Consider the following 21484-nt stretch of genomic DNA (forward strand, 5'->3'; position numbering starts at 1 on the left):
GGGAATTTCCAGTCAACTTGGCGCAGTAGGGAACAAGCTCCCGATGCTAACACTCTGACCACTGCAAACCTGTGCCTTCCTTACCTGCGCCCACATGGTCACAGCAGAGACCCTTTTCTGACTTTCCATCACCCAGTGTGTGAGGAGCTTGTCATGCCCACTATGCTATACTACTGATTTATGAGGTAGGCATGACTGTTATGGAGATATTATCAGAGACTAAGGAACCCAGAGATGGCAAATAGCAGGTACAGGAGCATGTCAGGCACCAGAGGCCCCTAATCAACAAAAGCCCATCACTCTTAGGAGGGAGAAAAATATTTGCTTATCCAGAAATATCTCCACCAACTGTTTTTACAACACAAATTAAAATAACTTGAGCAAGCAGAGTGGTGTGCAGCTTTGATCTCAGAACTCAGGAGGTAGAGGTAGGAGGATCACCATTATTTCAAGGACACCCTGAGACCACATAGTAAATTCCAGGTCAGCCTGACTACAGTGAAACCCAACAACAACAACAACAACAACAACAAACCCTTTAGCTGCAGGTCCTTCTCATAAGTGAGTGTATTGGGCAAGGTTACTATTAAAGTGCCTTCTAGGTCCAGAATTCATGATTCCATGAGGGAGATTTTAACAGGCTCTGGGCAGCTGCCAGAAGGTCTCTGCAGATAGCAGAACTCCTAAACTGACTGTGACCCAAGTCTCCCGGGACTGTGGTCCGAGGTGGGGAGAAGGGGCCTGTCCTCTCCCATCCCCCCGAGGCCTGGAGCACTCTGTGGTAGGGGGGCTGTGGTCAGAGGTGGGGAGCAGGGGCCTGTCCTCTCCCACCCCCTGAGGCCTGGAGCACTCTGTGGTAGGGGGGCTGTGGTCAGAGGTGGAGAGCAGGGGCCTGTCCTCTCCCACCCCCTGAAAGTCCAGTAGCTTTTTTAGGCAGTTAAGGTGGCCCCTCATGACCTTACTTATCTCTTGACTAGTTTCCTATACGTGTTTCTCCACACGTAAACCCCTCCCTGAGAGGGAGGTCTCTCTTTCTAGAAACCAAGGTTAATCCTCACACTGTGGTTGGTCAAGCTTAGACCCCAGAACTTGGCACCATGGCTGGCTTCTTCCTGAGCCAGCCTCTAGCCCAAAACAATCTGCTGTCTCTCTGACTCATATGAAGCTCACCATAGTAAGGTTATAAATAGATGTGTGTGAGGGGACCAGCCTCTCTCTGGGCTCCTTGCCCATGCATGAAAGTCCAGCTTCTGGTCAGCTTCCCTACATCTCAGCCCAGCTGGGATGACCCCTACTTCCACACAGGCTCTTCACCCCTCCTGCCTTCCACATGGCGGGAGCTCTTTGTACTTCCTTTCTTTTCTTTTCCTCTCTAACTCCCTTTTTGTGTTTTTTTTTCCAGTTCCACCACGTGCGCTCTCATCTACGTGGGTGTATTCATTTTCCTTCCCTTGGTTCTGTACTTCCCTCAACCAATACAATATTTTAATAATTATCCTCCTCAGTCTTATTTTATCCAATTCTTTGGTTAGAAGTAGACATAGGCCTGGGTTTTTCACCACAAGGTCTGGGCCACTCTGACAGCCCGCTGTGTCCAGGCACAGGGTACTCCCAGCCTCCTGCATCCCACTCCACCTGCGCGCCCAAGGGCCGCCGGCTGCGGGCTGTGGGGATCCTCCAGCCCAGCAGCCTCCAACAGAAGAGGACCTCAGAGGCGGCCACACTGAGCCACAACCTGGCCCTGGCCCACCCTCAGCCATTTTCACACCCTACACCACAGCCCAGGTGCATTAGCCCATATTGCCTCTCAGAGTAGGTGCAAGTCACTTCTACCACACCTGGGCCTCCTGGCCCTCAGCACCACGCCCCTTCTCCCACTTGCTCTGCCCCCACCCCCGGGCCTCTATAATAGGCCATTAGTTAGTTTAACTAGGCAGGATCAGGGCGGCCCTTAAAAGGAGGGATCTTAAGGCATCACACTCTCACCACACCTATGACAGCTGGCCTTGCCTATCTCAACTCACCCTGCCTGCGTCAGTCCCAGGATTCAGTGCTTGCCCATCTTACCCAATTCTGTCTCTCTAGAGCACACACCCTGCCCAGGTGTGGGTGGATTCTCCTCTAAGCCAAGCCAATTGGCTGGGATAACAGGTGTAGGTGTGTCCAGGTGTAGTGGCACAAATTCTAACGTATACCCCCCCCCCCCCCGGCCAGGTATTTATCTCTCTCTCTCTCTCTCTCTCCAGAACTGGCAGCAATGTCTTTGGAATCTTCAGGCAGGTAAGATTTGTCTCCACCCCGACTGGGATGGGAAGAAATACTTTTTACCTTTTATTACTGTCTTAACTTTTACTCTTTTTGGAAGTACACTTTTAAAAATATCTCTTCTGCCGGGCGTGGTGGCGCACGCCTTTAATCCCAGCACTCGGGAGGCAGAGGTAGGAGGATTGCCATGAGTTCAAGGCCACCCTGAGATGACAGAGTTAATTCCAGGTCAGCCTGGACCAGAGTGAGACCCTACCTCGAAAAAACAAAAAAAAAAAAAAAAAAAAAAAAATCTCTTTTCACGTTTTTCTTTTCCTCCCCTCCCACCCCCCCGCAAGATCCATCTTGGTTTACATGGGTTCCTGGGCTACACAGGACATACAAGGGCTTTTGGGCTCCACATGGTGTATCTGTCTTCTAACCACCTTATCTTCCCTTATGTCCCAGTTTTCTCCCTTCCCCACATCTTTGTAAGATCTGAATAAAATGTGCTATTTTAAAAATCATTTTCTTGAATCTGGAATTGCCCGTTCCTTGGTTAGTTTGCAGATATGAAGTCGGGGCCTGGGGTTCCAGAAAGCACCCCAAACCCCACCCCAGTACATCTCTGCCCTTCAGCGCACCGAGGAGTCCCTTCCAGACCAAGCACTTTCTCCCATCTCTCGCTTCGGTGCACCTCTTGTCCACCAAGCAAACAGCCCTGCTCAGGGGCCTCTCCTCCCCCACTACTCAGCCACTGCGGGCGCTCTTTATGCCACCACTAGAAGTTATTTTGTCTATGGTTTCCATAAGGCTCCCTGGCATTGAGAAAGATATGTTTCAGTGGAGACAGGCACTCCTGGCTTGTTCATTCTGGGGTCCTCAAGCAGAGGTAATAAATGAAGTACAAAAAAAAACAAAACAAAAAAAGTCTTTGTTCTCACATTTTCTCACCTATAAAGTAGAGGTGACGCTGTCTCCCTCACAAGGAGGTTGCAGTGATGAAGAGGTCATCACAATACCACACTGAGAGAGGCAGTAGACTCAGGACTACAACTCTAGGCTCCAAGTTTGAACCTGGCCTTCACACGTAAGTAGTGGTTTGGCCTTTAGGAAATGCCCTAGCTTCTCCACGTGCAGAACAGAGAGAATCGCAGCACTCATTTCTATTGTTCAGATGAAATCAGACAATCCATGACAAGTATTCACAATAATACTTTTGCTGCCACAGGGTACCCCCAGATGAAGAGATTTTTTTTCAATCATACCTTCCGTTGCACATGACCTCATGCACCTTATACAAGTCCTCTTCTGAAATCCTATGCAGGCTAGGGATTCCCTCACCAATACAGACAGGTCAAGCAACTTACCATCACAGAATGGCAGACGCAGCAGAGACCTTTAAATCAGGTATCAAGCTCTTTTCTCTTTACCACCCTCTGCCTGCTGCCTCATCCAACCCACAACCCACGTTCGAAGATATGGAAAAACTCCCACGCAGCTTCCTAAAAACAAACAGAAGGCACAGGCCTCTGAGCATGGTGTCTCAAGCAGATCTGCTCCTGGACTGGCCAGGAGGGCTTGGCATAGGCGCTCAGGCAGATGGAGCCCAGCTTCCACAGCCCCCCAAGGCTCAGCATGCTCTTGGTCTCAAAGCTGGTGAAGCCCCACAGTTGCTGTTGGTCAGAGTGCTGCTAATGTGGCCACACAGGGCTTTGATGACCATGCACACTGGCATGAAGCACTCCCCTGTGGCATGGACCCTGCCTCACTGCTAAGGATGTCCACAGATTTGCAAAGGTGATTTGGCCAGACCTCTGTGGCTTGTTCATCCAATACCAGGGGCAAGGCAGAAAAAGGACTCTGCAAGTGAAGTCGGAGGGTGGCTGCCATTGACACCAAAGGGGAAACAAATGTGCATGAGTCTTTTGAGCTGCCAATGGGAGCAGCTTTGTTGTGACTCACCCATCAGCTGTGGCGAGCTCACAGCATACTGATCAGCCTGGTGCATGCGGAGGGCAAGGCGGCAGCTCTTCAGATACTTGGTGGCACGACGATCCCCCGCCCCCCCACCTCCCACCTTCACACAGCCACAGGCTTAGGAGGCTGTGTCCAGACAGAAGGAGCACAGTACCCGGCCAGGAGGGTAACAGGTCCAACCCTGTCGGCTCCTCCTTCAAGACCACTAAAGACCACCTCTGCCCACAGGAAAGACCCTCAGACCTTCTGGATGCTCATGAACTAGTCCTGTGGTGGGTTGAATGTTTTCCCCCATTCATGTGTTGCTGGAACCAGGACTACCACCTAATTTGAAAACAAGATCTTTGCAGATGTATTTAGTTAAAATGAGTCTCCTAAGACAGATGCTGGGGGAGCAGGTCCTTCTAGTTCGTCCTCTGACCCTGCTTTTTCTGACACAACAGTGACCAAGTCAGGTCCACCTCCACAGAGCCTGCATTCCACTGGCAGAGGTCGACAAAGGGCAGATACCCATGTGTTGTGAAGGCAGCCAAGACAGAATAAGAGGCGTGAACTAAAGAAAGCAGAGGATGCTGGTCAACAAAGGGCACAGATACCAAGGCAGGAAGGGAGTTCTGCCTTACCTGTGGAAAAGTACATATGCTGCAGGAATAACATAGGCCCTGAGTCAGGAACATGCTTGGAAAACTCAAACCATATACAGCAACACAGCCACCTGGGTGTGGGTGTGGGTGTGGGGTGGTCCCTACATACCCTGCCTGACCCTTTATGCATTAGACTCATCTGTCACTACCTCTGATACAGGAGGGAGAGGACATAGAAACCCTGGCCTGCAGACCAGTAATACTGAGTACTGGTTAAGAGCTCGAGCTCTGACACCACACTCCCTAGCTTGTGAGTTAAGCTATACTCCTGTACTGGGTTTCTCTGGAGGAGGGAAGAAAAGAGCCCTGCATTGTGGCACTTGCCTGTTTCTGTGGTATAAACCCTGGCACTTCAGCCATGACATCACAGGACATGGACAACCTGGTTCTCAAGAACTAATGCTAGCCAGCATTGATGTACTATTGCCTCAGTTTCTTTATCTGTGAAATGGATTTCACCTCAGAAGGTCCTTGCTGAGATGAGCTGCATATACAAAAACATAATGCTCAACATATGGTTAATGTTTCATAAATGCGAACCATGATGTTCACTCAGGAGGGTGCCAAATATATTTGGCAATTTCCAAAGAAGATACAGCAAAGGCCCAAGAAGACAGCAGGGCTTCTCTTGACTCTGTCTCTGTGTGTGACTCCAAGCAGGGTGCTTTCCCTCGCGGACCTGTAGTTACTGTATCTGAAAGATAACATTCTTTATAAAGACCCTGCCTTGGCCGAACATCTGCAACTTCCTACATTGGAGAATGTTGTAGAAACCATGCCAACAAAGTGGTTGAGTAGCACGAGGATGGACAGGTGGAGTGACTTAAAAATCATCAGTTTAAAAGCTCTTAGTACAGAGGTGCCCTGTGCCAGAGCCCAGGAACATCAAGCCTGAGTGAGTTCTTTCCTGTCAGAAGCTGAAAAATCAGCTGAAAAGCCAAGGGACCTGGAGAAAAACACTTGGGACACAGGTAGACCAAGCAGTGGAAAGAGATTTGGGTCAGGGAGAAGACTCAGGAGTGATAGATAGGCCTTCAGAATGTCTGTAATAAATGCTTTGGAAAGGAAGAGTGTTTCAGACCTCACATGTGAAGAGAGAAAAGAATTCAGAACGCAGCTCCTGATAAACCTTCTGGTGAAAAGAACGTTCCAGAAGCAGGCAGTATAAAGTGAAATGACAATGATCAAGATTCCCCTAGGTCAAAGTCTTCAGCCCATACAAGGGGAAGACAAAAGAAAATGGCTCCCTAGGGCAATCAGTCACACCAAACTTCATGGCTGAAAGCTGAAATGATTGAATGATGTCCTCTTAGAATCACCTTGAGTGAAGAGCAAAGCTTTGGCTAGCCTTGGACTCACACAGTCCATCAGCAGACACACAGCCTATGACCCCGCTTCCTCAAAGCCACAGGCAGGAGACAGGTTGGCCTGACTCACACAGATAGTGAGTATTGGAAGACTGTGTGTGGTTGGAACTTTTATGTGTAGAGGTTTCTGCACTGGCTTCTTTTCCAGGACAAATAACACTGGATCTACATGCTATGACCCCAGAAATGGCTCCCAGCAGCCATTGCAGTTTGGAGCCCAGTGTTCCTTCCCAGGGAGTCACTTTCTCAGGCAGCTTGAGCTCACTGTTCTGCAAGTCCCAACAAGAGGGTAACTTAGCCCAATTTCCAACAAGTAATTCCTGCCCAGACATTTTTGGGTCAGAGATTATTCCCATAAGGAGCTTAGTTCCGATGGCTTGCCACACGCTGGGAGATGAGAGAAGCTAGGATGTGTATTGCTGTCTGTACTGAGCTCAGGACTGACAGGTTAGCTTCATGACAGCCTCCAACTCCCGATCCTCCATCTTAGGCTGGGAAGGATCCAGGGCGAGTGAAAACTCAGGGTGTTAGATTCCAACTAGGAACTAAGCTGTACCACTCAGTAGTTGGAGAGGGGAGGACAGACCAGGGCTGGGGACGTCTCCACCTGCTTCTCACCTCAGGGTCAGCCCAGCTCTGGGGCATGGTCAGCTCCAGGCCTATGATTTCAGTCACAGTGCTGGTCAGGGCTGTGCACTCTGCATAAAAAGAAGCACCGACAATAGCCCAACGCCTACTAAAAAACAGAGAAATGAATTTATGCCTGCCAAATGCTCAAGTGTGATGTTGCCTCTAAAAAAAGGCATCTGCTTGAAATTCTGCGAGCATCTCGCAGTGGATCTTTTTTTTTTAAATTTATTTATTTGAGAGCGACAGACACAGAGAGAAAGACAGATAGAGGGAGAGAGAGAGAATGGGCGCGCCAGGGCTTCCAGCCTCTGCAAACAAACTCCAGACGCATGCGCCCCCTTGTGCATCTGGCTAACGTGGGACCTGGGGAACCGAGCCTCGAACCGGGGTCCTTAGGCTTCACAGGCAAGCGCTTAACCGCTAAGCCATCTCTCCAGCCCTCGCAGTGGATCTTTAACAATCTGTGGATAAAACCTCAGAGTGTAAGACCTTTGCTAGTCCAGAAAGGACACTCACTGACACCGGCTGACAAAGCTCTAGGTCTGCACCCTGGCTTCTGCCCAGTGCCAGCCATCTGGGCCAGTCAGGCTCTCTGTCCTCAGTCATATAAGTTAGTCAGGCTCTCCGTCCACAGTCACACAAGTTAGTCAGGCTCTCCATCCGTAGTCATATAAGTTAGTCAGGCTCTCCGTCCACAGTCACACAGGTTAGTCAGGCTCTCCATCCGAAGTCACACAGGTTAGTCAGGCTTTCCGTCTGCAGTCACACAGGTTAGTCAGGCTCTCCGTCCGCAGTCATACAGGTTAGTCAGGCTCTCCGTCCGCAGTCATACAGGTTAGTCAGGCTCTCCATCCGCAGTCACACGGGTTAGTCAGGCTTTCCGTCTGCAGTCACACAGGTTAGTCAGGCTCTCCATCCGCAGTCACACAGGTTAGTCAGGCTCTCCATCCACAGTCACACAGGTTAGTCAGGCTCTCCATCCACAGTCACACAGGTTAGTCAGGCTTTCCGTCTGCAGTCACACAGGTTAGTCAGGCTCTCCATCCGCAGTCACACAGGTTAGTCAGGCTCTCCATCCGCAGTCACACAGGTTAGTCAGGCTCTCCATCCACAGTCACACAGGTTAGTCAGGCTTTCCGTCTGCAGTCACACAGGTTAGTCAGGCTCTCCATCTGCAGTCACACAGGTTAGTCAGGCTCTCCATCCGCAGTCACACAGGTTAGTCAGGCTCTCCATCCACAGTCACACAGGTTAGTCAGGCTTTCCGTCTGCAGTCACACAGGTTAGTCAGGCTCTCCATCCGCAGTCACACATGTTAGTCAGGCTTTCCATCCACAGTCACACAAGTTAGTCAGGCTCTGTCCGCAGTCACACAGGTTCGTCAGGCTCTCTGTCCACAGTCACACAGGTTAGTCAGGCTCTCCGTCCGCAGTCACACATGTTAGTCAGGCTTTCCATCCACAGTCACACAAGTTAGTCAGGCTCTGTCCGCAGTCACACAGGTTCGTCAGGCTCTCTGTCCACAGTCACACAGGTTAGTCAGGCTCTCCGTCCGCAGTCACACATGTTAGTCAGGCTCTCCATCCACAGTCACACATGTTAGTCAGGCTCTCCATCCGCAGTCATACAGGTTAGTCAGGCTCTCTGTCCACAGCCATGTAGTTGGGCATAGTCTTCTCTCCTTCCTCCACCTGCACATGCTCTTCCATTGAGGTCATCCCATCCTTGCCCCATAGCATCAAGGTGCACACCTTGCACTCTCCCCAGCCTGCGCCTCTGACGGGGTGAGGACTCCAGGCCTGTGCAGTCAGGAGCACCCACTGGAAGTGCTGCCCAAACCCTGTAAACTATGAGCTCCTCACTCACAGGGTACTCTACAATCCACCATGCCACTTCTTACCCTCAGCACACGTAATACCATGACAGCTCATTCTTGTGCCAGGCAGCACACATGGCACAAAACAAGGCAGCCCTGCCCTTGCCCCCGAGGATCTTGTGCGATGCTCTCTTAGACCCACCTTATAGGTGAGGAAATCAAGACCCCCCGCAAGGCTAAGAGTAGAAGATCATGGAGGAAGGACAATTCAGCCTGAGCTGCTGCCTTCCCAGCTGTCTGGTCCATTTCTTTTCCTCTTCTCATTGCTTGAAAGGATCCAGGTCTCTGGAGCCATAAAATCAGGTGCTTGATGGGGAGAAGCAGGTGCCCTGCTGCCACCTGGGCTCATCACAGACTTCAGGACCCATGAGGGCATCTGGAAGGGTCTTGGGACAAGTTGTAGGAAACAAATATGCAGAGGCAAGCTACTCTGAAGGAAATGCAACGCTGGTCTCTGCTGCCACGCTGGTCAACCCTTCCCTGAGCCTCCCGCCCATCGCAGCCTCCCCAGTCACCCCAGCCACCGCTCAGGCTTTGTGGGTTCACGCCACCGTTCTGTCACCCCACGAGTGGCACCAGCAGGCATAGGCAGGGCCTTGGCAGACTGGGCTAATCTTCCAGACCCTTACAGGCCTGCACGCCTGGGCAGGAAGGTGTCTTTCCCAAGTTAGGACACTGTGAGGTCAGGAAATGAAACTGGATCTGTCCTAGAAAGGAACTGCCTGGGGCAGAAGTAAGTGAACAAGAGTCTAGAACAACTTGGTTGGACTTTTAAAAACCCAAACAACTTGAAACTAGATCTGTACCCTTGCCTGGAGACAGTCTGGGAGGAGCAGGGAGTAAGCTGACCTGAGCTCCTGGGACCCTGGCTGCCCTCCCAGGCTTCTGTGGATCATGCGCCTGGCCTTCCGGACTGCCCCGTGGGAAGAGCGCAGTCAATGGTAACACTGAGTTCTGTGTCCGTGACCTCAAGATGCCAGACTCAACCTCGCAGGGCCTCAGCTTTCACATCCATGACGTCTTCCTTCATAGAAGGAAGGGCATAATTATTCCTACCCCAGTTACACAGTTACCCAGGAGTAATGTGACGAGCAGTGAGAAGGTACGGGGCTGTAATAAACACTCAATAAAGCACAGATGATCATGGCTTTTTTTTTTTTAAGAAGGGACATGGAGGACTGAGAAAATCGCTCAGTTGTTGAATTGCTTGCCACAGAAGCATGAAGATCTCAGTTCAGATCTCAACACCCACTAAGGGCCAGGATGGTGTAGTGTCCAGCTAGCGTAACCCTAGCTCTTAGGAGGGGCAGACGGAATCCCGGGTCAAGCTGGCTAGCTCCACTGGCCAAATCTGTGAGCTCTGGTTCAAGAGAGAGACCCTATCTTAATGCATATGGCAGACAGCACTCTAAGATGACGTGCAGTGACAATCTCTGGCCTCCACACATAAGCACATGCACGCACAAACCTGCACATGCGTGTGTGCCAACACACATGTGAGCATACACACACACCACACATGTAGAAAATATAAACCAAAGCCAGAGGGAAGTGACACGAGGAAAGCTGAGCTTCACAGAACTTAATCTTACAGTTCTTGGTAACCAGGAGGACAGAACTGGGAGCATCCTGGGAAGTGGACATGAATGCGCAAGTGGGGAGGGCAATAGGAAGGAAAAGGAAACAGTAGGGCTAGAAGAGCCAGTGTGAGGGAATCAGAGAAAACTTAAATGTGAAAAAAACACACCATTTCTAATTTTGCGATCCATGACTCCATGTGACGCACCTCCTCCTGCCCTTCTAACGCCTGCCTCGCTCACAACAGGAAGCACATTCCATAAATAAAAAGTGCAGCAGGGAAGTAATTAATTCTGAATTTCTAATTGTGCTCCACTTACATTAAAATAAGACTCTAAGCATGTGTGACAATCAATTTTACTCTAGTTTGAAAAGACAGACAAATTGAAGTCAGTTACTCTGAGATTCAGAAACCATGGTTGCAACTGGCTCCCATATGTCCCCCAAATCTGTTGACTGCCCTGTCAGGCGGTGGCACTGTGAGTGCATTTCCTTCTGGGAAGCCCCTCACACAGAGGAGGTTCAGCAAGCAGCCATGGGTCATATGATCCAGGCGAGTCTGGCTGGTTGTGAAAGCCAGGTTGGAGGCCAAGACAGGAGCCTGGGCTGTATTTGACTTGACTGTTCTATTTTATATTAGATGTGTGTCTTGGACAAATTATTTCTCTTTTCCCTATCTCAGTGCCTTGATTTCCTTATCTGTAAAATAGGTTTATTTTCAGAAAGTCATTGTGGTTTGAATGCAAAATCCTTCCCCCCAAGCTCATGTGTTTAAGTACTTTGTCCCCAGCAGGTGGTGCTATTTAGGAAGGTTGTAGAAACTTAGAAGGTAGCCTTGCTGGAAGAAATGGTCACTTCTCTGCAGCTCACAAAGCCCTTCCTTCATCCCCATCCTCCTACCTCATGGAGTCCTCTGCAGCTCACCGAGTCCTTCCTTCATCCCCATCCTTCACACCCAATCCAGTCATCTGTCTGATATTCCAATCTGGGACTGGGGGGGTGGGGTTGAAGATCACATGACTCTGCTCAGTGCTTTTCTTGCTAATCCTCTCTGCTCTGACACCCACCACCCCTGGCTGGGGATAAACTCCACGGCTTCACATATGCCAGGCAAGTGCTGTGCCACTGAGCTACATTTCCAGCCCTGTGACCACAGTTCTGCCCATTTACTGTGAGCCACTTGAACTGCCCCTTCAATTCCCAGCATTCTGCAATTCAAGCTCCGTGTGGCCTTTAATGAGGTACCCAGAGTCGACACACATGCATTGCTGAGAAAGACCACCAGATGGCAACCACAACCACAGTGTTCCAGGGCAGCTGCAGGGTGGGGGTGGGGGAACTTGTCCTCCTATCAGGTTCAGCATTGCAAGGATTTAGAGGTGCAGCTCCTCCTCCTCTTCCTCCCCTCCCCTCCAACTCCTGTGCGCAGGTGCATGCATGCTTTTGTGTGTGTGTGTGTGTGTGTGTGTGTGTGTGTGTGTGTGTGTGTGTCTCACTGTAGCCCAGGCTGGCCTCTTAATGCATGCCTCACTAGGAGCTGCAGCTTCTAATCCCATGTGCAGGCTGTTCTGGACAAGGGTAGCATCAGCTTGAGTCCATACAGGTGCAGGGAACCACGGACACAGAATGCTCGCTCCTGTCACCTAGAGATTGGCAGGACCAGGGCCAGGCCATCTGCATCAGCCACCTCCCTGGCACCAGAGTCCCATCCTGACACACACCAGGCCAAGGAAGGAGGCATGGCTTGCTGGCCGCAGGGCGTCTCCCACGGGCTCAGCAGCCCCATGAGCTCTGTGGAGAAGCACCAACATAGCCTGCCAGTGACAGGGCCAGGGCCAGCACTGTGTGACGTGGGTTCTGTTCAAAGTGGCACTTTACGGGCCCTGACGCCTTATGTGAAATATCTGCCCAGGCTGCCTTTATTTCCCACAGTAAGTTATGAAGGAGGTCCTGCTAACATCCCGTTTCCCAGATGGAGCCACTGAGGCTTGGAAAGCACATGCAATCTGCCTAACCTGTTAGAGGGAGAAGTGGTAATCCACCTTTTGCCTCGAAGTCCATTTGACTACCAACTCAGTGGTCAGAAACAGTTGGGTTGGACTGGAGCAGGAGGGCACAGGAAGGAAGTGGTGGAGGACTGAGCTGTGTGCGTGCAGTGGGGTAGGGGGGAGGCCGTGAAGCAAAGGCCTGGCCAGCAGCCATGCAGGAGCCGGTCCAGTGCAGCCTGCTCCATCTTGTTCTTCCCCACCTCAGGGCCCACATGCCTCCTCGCAAGCCTTGCCCAGCCTTGTAGCTTCTGCCACAAGAAACTGGGAGTGGACTTTGGAGCCTTGGCTCTGTGACCAGCCTGCCTGGGTTGCTAGCAGGTGACCCAGCATGTGGCCACGAGCTCTTTGCCTGTCTCCTTGTGTGTAATGTGGATGGGAACAGTAAGAACAGTGTCTGGTTTGGAGGAGACATACATGTGACATACTCAGGACACCCCTGGTGATGGTAAGTGCCCAATAAGGCCAGCACTGATGGATGGGTGACCACAGCAAGTCCCGTTGCCCTCCTTCAGCCTGCGGTTTCCATCAGTAACCCTCCTTTCCAGGGTACATTCCCCACGTTTTCTGAGCTCACGTTTCACCCAGCACCCCTTCTACCCAGAGCAACGTTCAGAGTCTACTGAACAAAGCCCCTGCAAACGTCAAAACGCAGCGTGCACAAGTCTAACTGCTCTGAATTCATTCTTTTTTTAATTTTTTTTGTTGTTCATTTTTGTTCATTTTTTATTTATTTATTTGAGAGCGACATACACAGGGAGAAAGACAGATAGAGGGAGAGAGAGAGAGAATGGGCGCGCCAGGGCTTCCAGCCACTGCAAACAAACTCCAGACGCGTGCGCCCCCTTGTGCATCTGGTTAACGTGGGACCTGGGGAACCAAGCCTTGAACCGGGGTCCTTAGGCTTCACAGGCAAGCGCTTAACCGCTAAACCATCTCTCCAGCCCTCTGAATTCATTCTTTGTGCATGTTTCTTGGTCCTGGAGTCCTCTGAGGCAGTCCCTGCCTCAGTTCCTCAGCCCAGGTTGGCCCAGGCTGTAGCTGCTGCCTCCTTCCCTAGTCAGAAGGAGTAAAAAGCGATGTCTTTTCTTAGGGTCGCTCTCAGCCAGTCCCTTCCGGCTCAGGCACTGACTCAAGTCAAAACAAGGCTTTCGCAGAGATTACAGATAGGCTCGTCAGATTCCTGCAGGCCAGCACCTGGCCAAGCATGACAGCTGGGAGAGGGAGGACTGTAGGAGGCAGAGGATACCACCTGGCCATGAAGACTTTTCTGTCTCTGTTTTTCTGAGCATCTCACTGGGCTGGCCCCGAGCACACTATGTAGCCTAGGCTAGCAGCAGACTCACAGGCATTCTTCTGCCTCATCCTCCCAACCTGAGGCTGGAGGGCTGCACCACCACACCCAGCATCAATGAAGTATTTTTCAGGAACCATGCTGATAAATACCTCCACAGCCTATAGCTCATCATCTTCAACCTGGACTTTAAAAACCTACCCCTGTCCCCCAGAGCAGAGGGGCTCAGGGTCTTCAGAAAGACTTCTAAAATCATAATTGGAGTGTTAGGTCTGTGCCTTAATCATCTCTCTGTCGTTGGCTAGCTTGTGAACTTGGGCACCCAGCCCTCTTTACCCATTGTCATTATTAGGTGAGAATAATTGACAGCTCTGAGCCGAGATGGCAATGCAATGAGAACGTAGAAGCTGGGGGAGTATGGCGTAGGCGATATGCTTAGCAAGACATCTCACATCCTCCTGACCAGTGGAAGGACTACATGGGAGTCAGATCTGTGTTTTCAATCACATGGTTTCCATGGTATTAGCTGAAATATCATTCCCAGTTACAGACCTTTCTCCCAACAGGGGCCAGGAGATGACCCAGGGGACAGACCTGACTCAGTAAGCTCTCAAAGTGGTTCTAGGCACAGGGCTGGGAGGAACCTAGCCAAAACTGAGACATCTGAGCAGCAGAAGTCTTCCTGTCATCCCCCGGCCATTAGAAGCCCCTTCAAAGAGCTGTCACAGGCTTGTCACTAAAACTCATGTGACTTCCTCCCAGAGCAGGGACTGAGTTAAGCACCTGGCCCCTGGGGCTCCCACAACAACCCAGACCCTCTGTAAACTTCGTCTCCCAATCCTGGAGTCAGAATCCCAGGTTAGGGGGTCTATGAACACTATGAAGGCCACTTCCTCCCTTCAAACTCTCCCCCAAGTACCCGTGAGAAAAAGCCCTCATCTGGTTATGGTCTCCATGTTTTCTGTAGAACCAAGAATGGAGTTATCTTTCATCTCCTGGATGTGCCTCTCCCACATCTGTCTCCCACATTTAAGATCAACATCAAGAAAACTGGAAATCCAGCCCAGACCAGGCTGACAAGCTCTGGACAAATCCTCACACTGGTGTCAAGGCTCTTGCCCTGCCCAGGAGACACCGCACTGCCAAGAGAGCAGACATGGAGTGGAAGGAGAGAGCCCCCTGAGTCTAGAGCAGGGGCCTCTCCAGAAGCCTGTGGTAGCTCTTCCAGCATTTCAGGGAAGAAGGTTCCTAACAGAGAAGTTTCCAGATACCTGAAGCTTTGCATTCAAAGCATCCAAATTTTTATTTAGCCTTCTGATCTATGAAGTTCTATGTCATAGGACCTCAAACGGAAATTCCCATCCTAACCACCACTAATTGCCCACGGGCTGCTGAGGGAGGAGGAGCTGACAAGCCCCTCTTCCTTGGATTTGACGTTGTCACTGGTTCTGCCACCAGCTGTGGTTTGGAATGTCAGGGTGCCTACTCATCTGGACCTTTCTAATTAGCCACTTGGGTCTCAGAAATCAGATAAGGATGAGTAATAATCACCATCCATGCACTGAGGTGTGGGCTGGCCCTCCTGCAGACCTTCCCACGCATGCACACACGCACGCTTATCATTTGTCAGATGAAGAAGCTTCATTCAGTGTGAAGACCTACCACAGAAGTGTGGGTCTATCAAGCTCTGACCCCAAAGTCTGTGACTACCATTGCCAAGATACACCGTTTCTACCATATCTCTCTAACTTAGAATTCCCTACTGGAAAGCTAGACCCTTCCCCTCTCCTCTTTCCCTTCCCTTCTGCCTATATCAAGGAAGCTGGTGTCTGATGTCCCCACAGGCTGCAGGGTCCATGAGGAGGACTCTGACCTTCTCATTTGCCCTGTGAATACGGTACCACCCCACCACTGAGGCACCCAGGCTGCACAGGAAGGTGTCTCAGACAGAGATCCACCCCTTCTTCGAGCCCTTATATATTCTAACTCTATTTTCTCTGTTTTTTTTTAAATATTTTTTGTTCATTATTTATTTATTTATTTGAGAGCGACAGACAGAGAGAAAGACAGATATAGGGAGAAAGAGAGAATGGGCGCGCCAGGGCTTCCAGCCACTGCAAACAAACTCCGGATGCGTGCGCCCCCTTGTGCATCTGGCTAACATGGGACCTGGGAAACCGAGCCTCAAACCGCGGTCCTTAGGCTTCACAGGCAAGCGCTTAACCGCTAAGCCATCTCTCCAGCCCTATTTTGTCTGTTTTTAAAGTCAGGCTTGCCGGAGCCTTCCTTGTGGCTCTCTCTCCCTCTTGGGTCTAAGTGCAGGCAAAGAGCAGGCATCTGTGACCAGAACCATGGGGTGTTTTCCCTTGTGGGCACTCGCTGAACATCTGTGCACATGGTATTACCTAATTCTCCAAGGAGCTCCAGGACTTGCCCCATGGCTCCACAGTCAGGCTGGTCCCATAAGGCCAAGAGGGTGGCTCTCACTCACTGGCACTGAACTTCCTTCATAGGATGGTAAACTTGCCCACCAAAATGGTGTTGGCACATTAATGTGTGGCCAGAAGCTTTTTTTTTTTTTTTTTGGTTATTCAAGGTAGGGTCTCGTTTCTAGCCCATGCTGACCTGGAATTCACTCTGTAATCTCAGGGTGGCCTTGAACTCACGGTGATCCTCCTACCTTTGCCTCACAAGTGTTGGGATTAAAGGCATGCGCCACCACACCCGGCTTCAGAAGCTTTTTTATATAGATAGGGATTTCACAAAAAAAGAAAAAAAAAAATCACAGGCTGGAGAGATGTCTCGGTGGTTAAAGGTACTTAAGTATAAAGCCTGATGGCCCAGGTTTGATTCACCAGTACCTACATAAAGCCAGATGCACAGTGACTCATGCACCTGAAGTTCATTTGCAGTGGCAAGAGGCCTGGTGTGCCCATACTCACTCACTCTCCCCTTTCTCCTGTCTCCCTCTTTCTCAAATAAATAAGAAGACATTTTAAAAATATTTTCCAAGTGCCCTATATACCCTGAAGGAAGCTCTCCCTAAAGAAAGACTCCTTTAGCATCCTGATGAAATCTGCTTTAAATGAACACCCCTGCAGCAGCTGTAATGAGCATCATAAGTAACAGAGGTAGGGTGTGGTGATGTCCCCAGAGAGCTGGGTCACCAAGGGCCTGAATCTCATCATGAATCCAATTTGGCCTTTTACAAGGCAGGTGGCAATGGACAAGTCCCTTCTCTGTGCAGCAAAGGGAGAGCACTTCAGCGCAGGGGTTTTTTGACAGTTTCTGAAGGACCCAAGTCTTTCCTAATTACTTGCATTGACTCCAGATGGTTGGGAAGGCAGGCTGATAAAATGACTGTGAGTGAAGACACCTGGCTCAAATCCCAGCTCTGCTACCAATTAGCTCCTGGAGCCTCAACAAGTCATTCACACACAGGGAGCCTCAGTTACCCCTTCTGTAAAATGGGATGAGAATGACATGGGGGACTGTACCCCCCAAATCTTGGCCTATACTAGACAATGAACAAAGGAGTGTCATAACCCTGAAACTGATCTCCACAGAGGTCCATGCTCCACTCAGCACATACCCGACACCCGAGCAAGGTGCCTCAGGAGTACAAAGACTGAACATCTCTGTCCCTGGTGTCTGAAGCTGAGGCAATTTCCACCGAAGCACAGCCCCGCCAGCAGGCCCAGCTCTATGGCATGCCACTGAAGACAGCCTGGGTCCGCCTTCCACTTTAGCAGAGCTGAGGCCCTGGGGCTGCCACGGGCATCTGTACCCGCCCAACCTGTGCCCACAGTCTCCGAATCCACCAGGAAGTGGTCCAGTAATTCTAATAATGAGCAGCTCTGGTATTCCTGGAAGCAAGCTATTTTCTCCCTAACAGCAGAGGAAATTGCATCCATGAATATAATATCAATTTCAACTATTTGCAGTGATTTTAGGCTTGGAGTTGTGTTTCTTAATGAAGAGCCTCACCCATCTTTTACTTGGAGAAACACAGTCACAACCGCACCCTATGTATAGACAACAGGCTTTGGACTGTCACCACAGTGACAGTTACTATCGATGGTCAACTTGATTGGATTAAGAATCAAATGAGAGACACAGCTCTGGGCTATCTGTGAGGACATTTCCAGAAAGTGGGGAGGACTCTCCCCGAGAGTGGACAGCACTTATGGCAGAAGTCTCAGGAAAAAGCAATGCTTTTCCTTGGCCGCCTCCGCCCTCCCTGGTGCATGCCCCTACCCTTTGCTGCCATCCTTCTCTGACTTCACAGCTCAGCTTCATTGGCCTTCCAACATGGACTAAAGACTAGCAGCTCTCCAGCAACCATTCAGGCCTTCAGTGCCACAGTGGGATTGTTGAGGAATCCAGTCTCATGGACAGCACCAGCTACCAGGTTCCTTGCCTCTCCAGCATGCAGCCAGCCATTGCTAAACAGCCCAGTCCACACAGTGCAAACCAATCTAATGAAGCCCCTTTGCAATGCGCAGTCATCCGGTCAATCCTATTCCTTGAGAGAGCACTGACACAACCAACTTCTGTCGACACCCCTCTGCTCCCTGCACATCTTTGGGTCAAAAGGTCTTTTAGGAAGAGCCCCACATTCGGAGGCAGGTGAGCAGATGGTGGCAACCCCAGGGGCGCAGCTCCTGCCTCCTCACCACCTCGGCTTCCAACAGCGTCTGCTCTTCCATCCCTGCAGGCTATTTTTACCACAGGGAGGAAGTGTAGTGCTGGTTCTCTGCATTGTGCCCTGAAACAGTCACAGCAGCTCCCAACAGATGGCCCGGCCCCTCATGCTCAGAGAAGCGGCAACGCTCCTGGGCAGACAGCAGGTCACTCACACACACGCAGTGTGCAGGAGAAAGAGCTTCGAAGCATTTTGTTCAGAGTGGTTGAGAAATTAGGGATCCAAATCCTGGCTCTAGGGGAGCTGCGTCATCATAAGCAAGTGATTCAGCGTCTGTACTTCCAACGCCCCCCGTGTAAGATGAGGCAGAGGACACAATGTATTCTGTGGAATGGCTATGGAGTTACATCTGTTCATCTAATGTCTGGTGATCATAGGTGTTCTTTACATGTATATGTGGCCTCTGTGTGTGCGCAAGTGGAAGCCAGAGGTCTACTGAGTGTCTTTTTCAATTATGCTCCGCCTTACTCTTTGAGAAAGGTTCTCTTGCTAAACCTAGATCTCACCCATCCTACTTGGCTAGATTAGCTCCCCAGTGTGGAGGTCTGAGTGGAAAATGTCCTTATAGACTCATGTGTTTGAAGGCTTAAAGGCAGCTGGCAGCACTGATCTGGAAGACTGTGGAGCCTTAGGAGCTGTTGCCTTGCTAGAGGAAGTGGTGCACCGGGGCAGGTCCTGAGGGGTTCCAGCCCAGCTTCTGGGTCTCTCCCTCACACTCTCTTGTTCTTGCTCTCTCTCTCTCCGGCCCCCCAACTGACGTGATGTGACACTGACTTTCTGCTCCTGCCATGCTTTCCCAGCCTGTGAGCTTCCCTTTGGAGCTGTCAGGAGGAAACCGACCTTCCCTTTTCACCTGCTTCTGCTGCAGAACTCCATCCCAGTAAGGAGAAAGAAAGTAGCTGGTGAAGCAGGCGAGCGCCGGCTTGCATCCGCCTCCCAGCACCCCAGTGCCGCAATGACAGGTGGAAGGTGCGCTGCCTTTTACATGCTGCTGGGGATTCAAAGTCAGGTGCTATGCTTGTATGACAAGCAAGCATTTACCCACTGAGCATCTCCCCATCCCCTGAAGCACCCTTCAATGGCCACCTGATGCAGATGTCCAGGGCAATGGAATTCTACAAGGCCCACTCTAGGATGCCAGGGGAATAGGGCTGCTCCTAGCATCTGCCTGATGCCAGGGTCATCCATGTTGCTGCTGAGAAAGCCAGGCAGCATGAACAGGAGCCCAGGCTGAACTCCCAGCCCACCTGCAGTGAGTTCTCCGGTGCCACAGCCACAGAGGATCCTCTGTGTCCAGGAGTGGGTCAGAGCAGAGCCACAGATGCAGTGTGAGTTCCTCTTCAGTAAACAACTACACGCCAGGTCCTAGGAGAAGCATGTCGCAGGCCTCAGACTGTCCTCTCAACACCATGAGGCTTCACTGTCCTCACACTGCACATGAGCACACTAAAGACCAGGGAGTGGAACGGCCTGTCCAAGGCCATGCAGGATGTATGTGGAGGCTGTGAACCAACTCTGGCTTTGCAGGCTTGTGCATACAATGACAGCAGACTGCTAAGGCGATAAGGTAAGGCCAAAGGCTGAGGGTGCTCTGCACACTCAGCCTGGGGAGGCTCTGGCTTAAATGGACCCTCTGTGACACACCTGGCCACGACAGTGAATTCCAGACCTGGCTCGTATGGTGCACATCCTGGCTGGGAGGTGGGGTGAACGTCTGTCCCTGCCCAAGCTCCTGGTATCACTCACACCATTAGCTGAGCTTCTAAAACACTGTTAAAATGCCCTGTGTGTGCTCTGGAGTGGGGGTGGGGAGGACACCTTAATCAAGGGTCAGCATAAATGGCCTCACCTCAGACCAAGAGAAATACAAACAGAGGAGGAGGATAGAGCTCAGGGAGAATGTTGCCTGTGTACAAAGTTCTGGGTTCAATTTCCAGTGCCACAAAAGAAGAAAGGGGAAAGGACCATGGCCGGGGGTCCAGGGTGGTGTCACTTAGAGGTGGCATGCTTAACAGAGAAGGAACTGTGTACACGGGTCTCTTCAATGCTGACCATCCAGTGTCTCCCATCCTCTCCCAACTCGAGCTGACCACCTCTCTTCCGCTGAGATACATGCCTGCACTGGGTCATTCAAGGCTTCCTTGCAATGCTGTTTCCATTTCACTGGAAGCATCAAAGAGCTTGTGAGCTGGCCTTTGCTGGTGCTCCCCTACCTACTGCCAGGAAGCTGCTTCATCAACCCTCGAGGTGGCCTTAGAGTCAACACAGACCTTCAACCCCTTCTCCCCCTCTTCAGCACGGTTACCAGCCCAGCCCCCACCTGCCTGCTTGATGTCGCGCAGAGGATGGCATCCTCAGATGTGCAAGTGCAGACCTCCAGGCCCTCAGGGATTCAGCCTCAATGCCCACCCACCGCAGGATCCTCTCAAGCCCCCTGCTTCTGTTTCTCCATCTATTAAACAGGGCTCACGACAACACTGTGCCTACTAGATTGTGATGAGCATAAAACTGGAGCAGACATGGAAAATCCTCGGGCCTGTGCACACGGTGGCCATCACCCATCCCTCCCCAATTCCCACACCTCCCCAGCACCCTCTCACCCCTGCCACCACCATGCCCCACAGCTCCCACATCCCCCAGTCACTATAACACCACCCTGCCCCACAGCTCCCACATCCCCAGTCACTATAACACCACCCTGCCCCACAGATCCCACATCCCCCAGTCACTATAACACCACCCTGCCCCACAGCCCCACATCCCCAGTCACTATAACACCACCCTGCCCCACAGCTCCCACATCCCCCAGTCACTATAACACCACCCTGCCCCACAGCTCCCACATCCCCCAGTCACTATAACACCACCCTGCCCCACAGCTCCCACATCCCCCAGTCACTATAACACCACCCTGCCCCACAGCTCCCACATCCCCAGTCACTATGACCACCACCTTGCCCCACAGCTCCCACATCCCCCAGTCACTATAACCACCACCCTGCCCCACAGCTCCCACATCCCCCAGTCACTATAACCACCACCCTGCCCCACAGCTCCCACATCCCCCAGTCACTATAACACCACCCTGCCCCACAGCTCCCACATCCCCCAGTCACTATAA

At 51.3% G+C, this 21484-nt stretch overlaps 1 protein-coding gene across 6 annotated transcripts in view; it reads right to left on the bottom strand.

Moving 5' to 3' along the window:
* Positions 1-21484, bottom strand: part of Nav2 (neuron navigator 2) — a 728975-nt gene that overhangs the window by 354286 nt on the left and 353205 nt on the right. The gene's annotated exons all lie outside the window — the stretch shown is intronic.

The sequence above is a fragment of the Jaculus jaculus genome, chromosome 3 (assembly GCF_020740685.1).
Source record: "Jaculus jaculus isolate mJacJac1 chromosome 3, mJacJac1.mat.Y.cur, whole genome shotgun sequence".
Taxonomy (NCBI): Eukaryota; Metazoa; Chordata; class Mammalia; order Rodentia; family Dipodidae; genus Jaculus; species Jaculus jaculus.